The 9,448-nt window shown below is 51.9% G+C and overlaps 1 long non-coding RNA gene across 1 annotated transcript; it reads left to right on the top strand.

The window, feature by feature from the left end:
* The first annotated feature begins 4,717 nt into the window (after positions 1-4,717).
* Positions 4,718-7,131, top strand: LOC134563119 (uncharacterized). The gene is made up of 2 exons (XR_010083322.1): positions 4,718-6,065; positions 6,342-7,131. It is a non-coding gene; the product is annotated as an uncharacterized LOC134563119 (long non-coding RNA).
* The last annotated feature ends 2,317 nt before the right edge of the window (positions 7,132-9,448 follow it).

Here is a 9,448-nt window from a genome sequence, read left to right on the forward strand (position 1 = left end):
CTGAGGAAGGGTGTCCCCAAAAGTCCCCAAGCTGGGAGGAGTATGGGAAATACCGGGAGAGGAGGGGGAGACACTCCTAGATTGTCCTCAACTTGTTAAAGGACACCCCAGGATTATCCCTGACACGGGATTTTGTGATCCCTGGTGGGTTTTTGGGATCTCTAATGAAATTTTGGCGTTTTTGGAATCCCCAGTCCCGGTCACCATGCAGGACCTGTCCTGGGGGATTCCTGATGGAGTTTTTGCATTTCTGGGATCCCTGATGCATTTTTGGGATCCATGATGAATTTTTGGGGTCACAGTCATGGCCACCATGCAGGACCTGTCGTGGCAGGTGCTGCAGGAGAGAGCAGCAGGGGCCACCCTTGGAGATACCCTGTGGATCCTGCAGCTCGATATCACCAGCCAAGTGCCTGGGGGGTCCCGTGGGGGTGTGTAGATGTTGTAGGTGATGAATTTGGGGGGGTTATGGGGTGGTTTGATGTGGGACCCTAAATGGAGAAAGGACCAAAAATTGGGGTGGGGGAAAGGACCCAAAATCAGAGGACAAAAAGTGTTGTGGGGTTTCACAGGGTGTCCCACAGTGTTGTGGTATGTCCCTACCTGTGGTGGGGTGGGTGCAGATGCTCAGTGCCAGGAGCAGCCAGAGGAAACATCCTGAGGGACATGGTGACATCGTGAAGAACACAGGGACACCCTGCAGGAAACAGCCCTGAGACCCTGGGGACTTAGGCTCCGCTGGGGGCAGGAGACAGGGACACACAGAAGGGGACGGGGACACATAGGGGAGATGAGGACAGGGACTCACAGGGGGGAGAGGGATATGTGGGGCAAGACAGGAACACACAGAGGGGTGACAGGGATCCATGGTGAGGGAAGGGGACACACAGAGGGAGGGGACACAATGCCACCAGGACACACATCAGGGGACAATGTCGCCACACCTGCAAGGATGCTCCCACCAGAATGCCTCTGGTGACACCCAGCAGGAGGCCACGTGACCCCATGGGTGAAACTGAGCCTTGCCCTGTCCCCAGCCTGTCCCCAGAAGTGGTTGAGGTCCCCTGAGCACAGTGGCCCTGGGACACCCTGGTGGCTGTCACTCACTTCCGGGCCACTTGTCACCAGCTGAAAAAGATCCCCATCCCGCTCTGGGGGGATGTGACATTCAGCTGGGACACTGTGGTGGTGACAGTGGGGATGTAGTGGAAGGAACTGCATCGGGCTGTGCTTTGCAACACCAACATAAAAGTGCTGGTGGCACTGTGGTGACACAGATGGTGGCATTGATGCTGTTCCTGTTTATGTCCCCATCTGTGTCCCCATCGATGTCCATGGCCCCATCCATCTCTGTGTCCCCACCCAGGTCCACATCCCTCCATGTCACCATCCATATCCATGTCTCCCACGGCCCCATCTATATCATTGTCCCCCATATGTCCTCATCCATGCTTTAGTTCAACATCTTTATTTTTACCCCAATTTCAGGGCTTTCAAAGGGATGAACAACAACCTTTTCGTTTCAAGGCCAAAACAAAAGGGTTTACGTGTTCCTTCCAGCACAGCATGCACGTGCTTGGGTGGGTGGGAAGAACCCTTTTTGGAGTGGTTTCTGCCCCACTGTCTCCACAGTCGTGGGTTTTGACCCAGTCAATCCTCCTTTGCTGTGAAAGATGACATGGGCCAGAGAGAATAGAAACAATGGATTACTCTTGGAGAAGACCTTTAAGGCCATGTAGCGTTGCTTTATGCAACCAGAAGATTCACAAAGTGAGATTCTTCTGGGCCAGAAATTGACAAATCTGCTCTCCATGATGAATTTCTGATGTTGGTCTGGGGGTGTTTCCAGGTGCCCATAGGGAGCCAGAAGGATGTGGAGCCCCCAGCCAGGGGTCTTCCGAACACGGATCACCAGAACTCTGCCCACCGGGGGTCACTGGGGATCATCCAGCGTGGGTCCTCCCATGGGAGATGGAGCTGGAGTAGTGCACAAAGCTCTTCCTGCACTGGCGGCACTCGCAGGGCTTCCCTTACTGGTGGCCTCATTGGTGTCTGGTCAAGGTTGAGCTGTCTGAGAAGCTCTTCCCACACTTGGGACACTCATAGGACCTCTCCCTGGTGTGGATGCGTTGGTGAGTAATGAAGATAAAATTGCAGATGAAGCCCTTCCCACAGCAGGGGCAGTGGGAGGGCCTCTCATCCATGTGAATCTGCTGGTGCTTGAGGCGATTGGAGCTGGTATGAAACCATTTCCTGCATTGATCACATTCGTAGGGCCTCTCCCTGGTGTGGCTCCTCTGGTGGAAGATCAGGTCCTAGCTTCCGGGTGAAGCTCTTCCCACACTCCCCACACTCGTCAGGCCTCTCCCCGGTGTGGCTCCTCTGCTGGGCTATTGCAGGAGATCAAGAATGGGACATCACGCCATGATCAATATGATCAAGTGAAGCTGTTTGTTACAAAGTTCTATACACTTTTATACTTTTTAAGGCACTAATCACACGTTACATGGTGCTTTATAATTGGTCAAGCCTTAAAAGCACACGTGTCTCTGCTTGCAGTGATTGGTTTAATATATATTGTGCACACAGTGGTTTTGCAAACTTCCGTATGTTACTTTTTATCTATTTATGCATCTGGGACTTCTTTCTCACATCACTTCTTTTTCTCACAGCTTTGCAAGTTCTTGGCCCAACTGCTTATTTATTCAAATTCACTGATTCTCACACGTACGCTTAGATTGTTCACATCTCCAAGTATGATGAACCTTGCACGTAGGCCGGAGTTGGATTGCTCACATTCACGTCTTTGTTCTTGCAGAAAATTCTCTTCTACATTTTTTTTTCTTTTCTTTGAGCAATCTAGACTCTCTTAACAGCATTCTCAGCTATATTAACTACACACTTCAAAATACAAGGAATAATGGTCAGCACAACTAAAATTACTACAAGCACTATGATACTTACTTTCAACTATTCAAGAAACTATTTTCGTACTTTTTAGCCAGGAGAAAAAAGGTGAATTCCCAACTGTCAATTTTTCATGTTCTCTTTTAACTGACTTAGGCTTTTGTGAATTGACTCAGAATGATCACAAAGATTCATACAACACGTCTCTTCAAAATTTTCACATCTATGTCTTTGAGCCAATAAAAAAAAAAATCAATAGCTGCACAGTTTTGCAAAATTGCATGTCTAATGCTGTTTACATCAGTGGTCAATTCACTTAAAATCTGTGATGTGATATTTATTTGCTTCTCTGACCAACAAGCTAGCCTTTTCAATTGTGTTAAAGCTTGAGATGAGGCTACACTAGGAGTAAAGATAGAAGCTATGAATACTGAATGTGGATCTCATAATTCTACTTTATCTCAACAATCTAAACTGCTCTATATCTCTCCTCTTTATTGTTCGAGTTGAATTTCTTTTGATAGCTAATAGCTGTTGTAAACTGGGTTTGAACATGGTTAGTTTCTTTAAGTAACATGGTCCACTAAAGGCATTGCTCGGAATTGCAGGCCATGCATGGTCTCTACAAATCAAAAAGACTCTTGGTGGGAGCATTCTAATGGTTTTGTTCAATCTACTAAATCCATTTTTTACCTGTGTCTAATTGGAGCAATATGCGGTTAGGTTGTTATACTAAGGTGAAGCAGGATTAACAACTATTCTCTGCCAATCTCAGAGATATGTTCTTCATACTGGAGTCAGAATTTTTACTTTATCACACATTATACTATAAACAATAGCCGTGTTTTGCTAACTGTCCTTCATTGCATATTTTTAGGTAGGAGGAGCAGGTTGCTTGACAGTTGGCATGACCAATGTGGTTTGAGAGGTGGAATTTCATCCTCCAATCCACAGGCACCATAAGAAATGTGTAAAATTGAGTTTTCTAAATAAAATCGTCTCTTTTCCTGCTTTGCTCGCCAGGGTGTCCTCGTGCAGTTCTTTTCATGTCATCTGTGACAAGTGTCCATCTAGAGTGAGGTCCATGGTCTGGTGTCCCTCCAGACCAGTGTCCATCCAGAGTGGGATCCATGGCTCTGCTGTCCATCTGGACCAGGATCCAACCTCTCATTGCCACCGTCCATCCCAGGCACCCTGGCTGGGGCTACTTCTCACTACAGAGTGGACAAGACCCATGGTCAGTCCCAAGATGACCTCAAACCCCCTCCCACCAACCCCACCAGGCCACCAACCCAAGACCCCAGGCTACTGGTGTCCTCTGGGAGCTGGGCCTGTTCTGGATCTCCTGCAAGAGATCCACAGTCCTGGCCTGGGTACTTGATGGCATCTAGGATGGCGAGCACCGAGTCCATGTGGTACAGGGGGACAGTTGGGGACACAGCTGGGGACATGCCTGGGGGAACAGGGGGTGTGTGGGGAGTGAGGGTTGGAGGTAGAGGGTGCACCCAAAAATGTGGCAAAGTCAAGGGGAAGGCACCCAAAATGTGGGAAGAGAATAGGAAATGAGGGAAAAGACCCAAAATGGGGAGGAAAAAACCCAGAAAATAGGGAGAAGGGACCCAAAACAGGGAGAAAGTACCCAAAATGGGGGGAAATGACCTGAAATGAGTGGACAAAGGGTGTCATGGGATGTCGTGGAGTGTCATAGGGTGTAATGGAATGTCCCTACCTGAGATGGAACAGGTGAAGATGCTCAGCACCAGGAGCAGCCACAGGAAAATCCTGAGAGACACGGCTCCAGGACCTCGAGTTCTTTGGCCCCACCACTGGCAGGGGACAGGGACACAGGGAGAGGCACAGAGATACATATGAGAGATGGGGACAGAGATTCACAGGAGGGACAGAGAAACACAGGACAGGACAGGGACACACAGAGGGATGACAGGGAGCCATGGTAGGGCATGGGGACCTGCCGAGGGAGGGGACACGATGGCAGCAGGACACACATCAGGGGACAATGTCACCACACCTGTGGGAATGCTGCCACCAGAATGCTTCCAGTCACACCCAGCGCAGGGTCACGTGACCCCGTGGGTGACACTGACCCTTGCCCTGTCCCCAGCCTCTCCCCAGGGGCAGCTGGAGCCCCCAGAATGAGGTGGCCTTAGGACCCACTAGTGGCTGTCACTCACTTCTGGACTACTTATACTCAGCTGAAGAAGTTCCCCATCCCACTCTGGTGGGAGGTGACAATTGGCTAGGACAGCACGGTGTTGACAGTGGGGCCGTGGTTGAAGGAAATGCAGTGAGAAGTGCTTTGCCGTGGCTGAGATGAAGGTGCTGGTGGCACTGTGGTGGCACAGATGGTAGCATTGATGCTGTCCCAAATCATGTCCCCATCCATGTCTCTGATGTCTCCACCCATGTCCCCACATGTCCCCATCCATGCCTTAGTTCAACACCTTTTTTTTACCCCAATTTCAGGGCTTTCAAAGGGCTGAACAGAAACCTTTTTGTTCAAGGAAAAAACAAAAGGATTTACATGTCCCTGCCGGCAAAACATCCACGTGCTTGGGTGGGTGGGAAGAACCTTTTTTGGAGAGTTTCCACCCCACGATCTCCACAATCGTCAGTTTTGACCCAGTCTCTCCCTGTTTGCTGTGGAAGATGCCCATGGGCCAGAGAGAATTGAAATGATAGATTTATGTTGGAGAAGTACTCCAAGGCCATTCAACTTTGCTTGATGCAACCAGAAGAAGCAAAAAGTGAGACTTTTCTGCGGTCAGAAGTTGACAAATGCACTGTCTGCAATGGATTTCAGATGTTAGTCTGTGGATGTGTTCAGGTGCCCACAGGGATGTGCCAGCCCCAGCCAGGTGTCTTCCCAACACGGGTGTCGTGGTTTGAAGGGAAGTGAGTTTTTTTTGGAAGTAGTGGTCAAACCAATCAGTCCTTAGGTCTGAGTATTGGCACCTTTGTTGGCCACTAAGAGGTTGGACACGCCTCTGAGGACACGAGGGGTTAAAAGCCGGATTTCCCAGCAGGACTCCCTCTTTCCCTGCTCTGCTTTCGGAGAGGGAGCGTCTTCTCCTCTTCCCCTGCCCAGGCCTGGCTAGGCCGGGTGGGGGAGGGGAGCAAGGTGGGCCTGGCTGAGCAAGGTGGGCCTCGGGGTGGGGAACAGAGGGAGCTGGAGTGGAGCTGGTCCAGCTTCCATCTAGAATGGAGGGGTGGAGGGAGAACTTTGGAGGTGCCTTCCGTCCCCCTCCCTGTCCCATCCCGTTCCCCCCCCTTCCCCCCCCCCCCGGTCCCGTCTCTCTCCTCCCCCCCACAGAGAGAAGGTGCCGAGCTGGAGCTGCTTGTGAGAACTGCAGTGCCTGCGATCGCCTGTGCCTGACCTTGGTGGTGGGAGATAAAAGCTTTTAACTCTTTCTAAGGCAGAAGAGAGTTACCCCTGGACGCTGAATTCTCATAGTTGGTGGTTTTAGAAGAGAGAGGACAGCCTGGGACCAAGAGGGTAATGGGAGATGGAAAGACGCCCCTTCGATTGCCAGAATGAAGAGGAGTGGCCTATTAGGCTGGACTTTTCCTGCATAATGATAGCCATAGACGGACCCTGGACCCTCCTGACTATAAATAAGACTGTGTTTGGGTGGATGTTTTTGGCTCAAACCCAGAGACGTTTTGGCCTGCTTCGTGGAGCCCCCGGCCCCAGGGGTAAATGGGGGGGACCTGAGTCCCAAAAATGAGAAGACGGCTGGTTTTTTGGTACTTGGCCAAAACATCCTTAAAAAGAGCCCTGTTGCAGTTCAGGTCCATGGACGGCAGTGAGAGTGCTGGACATGGAAAGGAGGGTGTCACCCTGGCAGACTCTTCGAGGCAGTGCCATGGGTGACGTGGGAACACGGGATGGTGGACCTGTGTTTCCTGTGGGGGGGGGTCTGTGGTGCGAGAGAGACTCCTCTCGTCCTGGATGGAATGTGGATTGTCTGAATTTTAAAGGATGATGATTTGGATTAGGAAGCCAGGGTTGTTGAGGGATTAAGCAAGTAGATGAAGGTAATGTGCTGGAGTCAACTGAGTGAGCATGTATGGAATGGAAATTGAGGGGAGGAGAAGCAGTGTTTTGGGAGGTTTTCTCTTCTGCTTTTGGGTGGTTGGGTTTTTCTTTCCTTTTCTATTGTCCATTGTTATGTAATATAATAAATTGTCTGTCTGTTTCAAGTATTAGGCCTCCTCTGCTCTGTTCTTGACCACATCTCACAGGAGTTCATTAGGTAAAATATACCCTCATGGGTGCATTGGCATTTTGTCTAATGTCAACCCATGACATTTTTGGTTCCCTGACCGGGAATCGAGATTTTGTAGGATGAAAACTGTGAGATGGGATCAAAGAGGAACAAGAGCAAAGCATGAAATAGGTGATAACATAAATGTATGAATGTAATGTTGGTGTTAGTTTATAAATATGTGTCCTCAGAGGGCGAGGGGTGGAGAGACAAAATGCCACTGGCACCACGGATCACTGGGGCTCTGCCCACGAGAGGTCACTGGGGATCATCCAGCGCGGATCCTCCCATGGGGGATTGAGCTGGAGCAGCATATCAAGCTCTTCCCGCACTCGAGAAACTCGGAAGACTTTCCTTAGTGGTGGCCTCGTTGGTGTCTGGTCAAATTACAGCTGTGTGAGAAACTCTTCCCACACTGGGGACATTTGTAAGGCCTCTCCCCAGTGTGGATGTGCTGATGGGTGATGAGGGTGCACTTGTGTTTGAAGCCCTTCCTACATTCGGGGCAGTGGGAGGGCCTATCATCCGTGTGAATCTGCTGGTGAAGGAGGAGACAGAAGCTGGTCCAAAATTTCTTCCTCCATTTATCACACTTGTAGGGCCTCTCCAAGGTGTGAAATTATCTGGTCTTTGATCAGTTCAGAGTTCATCCTGAAGCTCTTCCCACACTCCCCACACTCGTAGGGCTGCTCCCCTGTGTGGATTCTCCAGTGGCAGATCAGGTAGCATCTCCACTTGAAGCTCTTCTCACATTTTGAGCATTTGTGGGGCTTCTACCCATCCTGAAGCTGTTCAGGGACCCCCACCTCTGAGCTCCAGCTGAATCTCCAACCACCTCCTTGGCCCAGGGTGGATCTTTCCTCCTTGGATCCCCGAGACTGGTGTTTGCAGCCCCTCCTCCTGCAGGATGTCCAAGGCTTCTCCTCCCCGTTGGATTCCTGCACTGTGGAGCCACTCAAAACGGCCTCTTCCATGAGGTTCTGCCGTGGGAATTTGTCCTCTCTGGTCTCCATCCTCAGCTCCTTGTCTGGGAGAGGAAGGACAAGGAGAGGATGGGATTTGTCTCTGTGCCACGGAGACAAAGAGGAGGGGAAGGAGATCCCCCAGTGCATCCCCAGCAGGACGGCGTTGGCAGCAGGGTTGCCCTGCAGGCGGAGGCCAGGCTGGGCTGGGAGATGGAGCAGTAGAGAGAGGGAAACGGGCAGTGACTTCCTCCTCAACTGCCTGGGGCTCCCCAGCCACCTTCCTCTTCCTTGTGGCCTCCTTCTCCATCAGGCCAAGGTTTTGGAATGGAAAATCCTCATTTAGGGGGGAAAACAAGGGTCAAGTGCATTGGGTTTGATGGTGCCGCTGCCCAAGTGCAGCTGCAGAAGTCAGCACCTCTTTCAGTCTCGGGGGGCCTGGACCCCGCTCATCTCCAAGTTCCTCCAACTCCTCCAGGCTGCCAGGGTCGCCCAGCTCTGGGATCGCCCCTCTGCGCTCTCTCTGCTCTGGGACTCCGGCGTTCCCTCCTGGCTCTCCCGGGGATTGCCAAACCCGATATTGCCCCTCTGCCCGCCGATACCGGGCAATCACCACGTGGGACCCCCAAGACCCATCCAAGGCCATTTCCGTCTCGGTTTTGGGGTCCTAAAAGATCCAAACATTCTCTGCCCCCTCAAAAGCCCCACCCGGAGACCCTCCCGATGGATTTGAGGTGAGGTCCCTTTCCCTGCTCATTTGCGGGTTCTGGGGGGAGCGATGCTGCCGGAGTTGGGGGAGCTGTGGCCTGAGCGGGCGAGCGGGGTAACTGCGGCTTAGCCCTGGTGCTCCTCTTCCTCCTTTTCCTCGTCTTCCTCCTCTTCTTCCTCCACTGTCAGTCCTCTTCCTCCCGCTCCTCTTCCGTTCCCCGCGTGGCCAGGGTGGTGCTGACACCCAAAAGCAGCAGCGCTCTGCCCCGGGGGCGTTCCATAGCGGCCTCGCCCCGCGCAGCACCGGGAGCGATCCTGAGAGCAGAGAGAATGAATTGGGATCTCTTTCTCTCTCAGTAGCGCTCCTACTGGGAGCACTGGGAGAGAGCTGGGAGAAAACAGCGACCGGACATGCCTGAAGCCCGTGCTGGGCGGTGCGGAACCAAAGGGCGTGGTTATGCAAATTTAGCCGCGATCGCGCGCTGTGATTGGTAAGCGGGAGCAGCGCGGGGTTTCCCCGTGACTTGAGTGCCTGCGGGGCCGGAGCGATGGCGGCGGGACAGTGGGAAGGACAGGGACCGGGAA

The sequence above is a fragment of the Prinia subflava genome, chromosome 33, assembly GCF_021018805.1.
Source record: "Prinia subflava isolate CZ2003 ecotype Zambia chromosome 33, Cam_Psub_1.2, whole genome shotgun sequence".
NCBI classification, from domain to species: domain Eukaryota; kingdom Metazoa; phylum Chordata; class Aves; order Passeriformes; family Cisticolidae; genus Prinia; species Prinia subflava.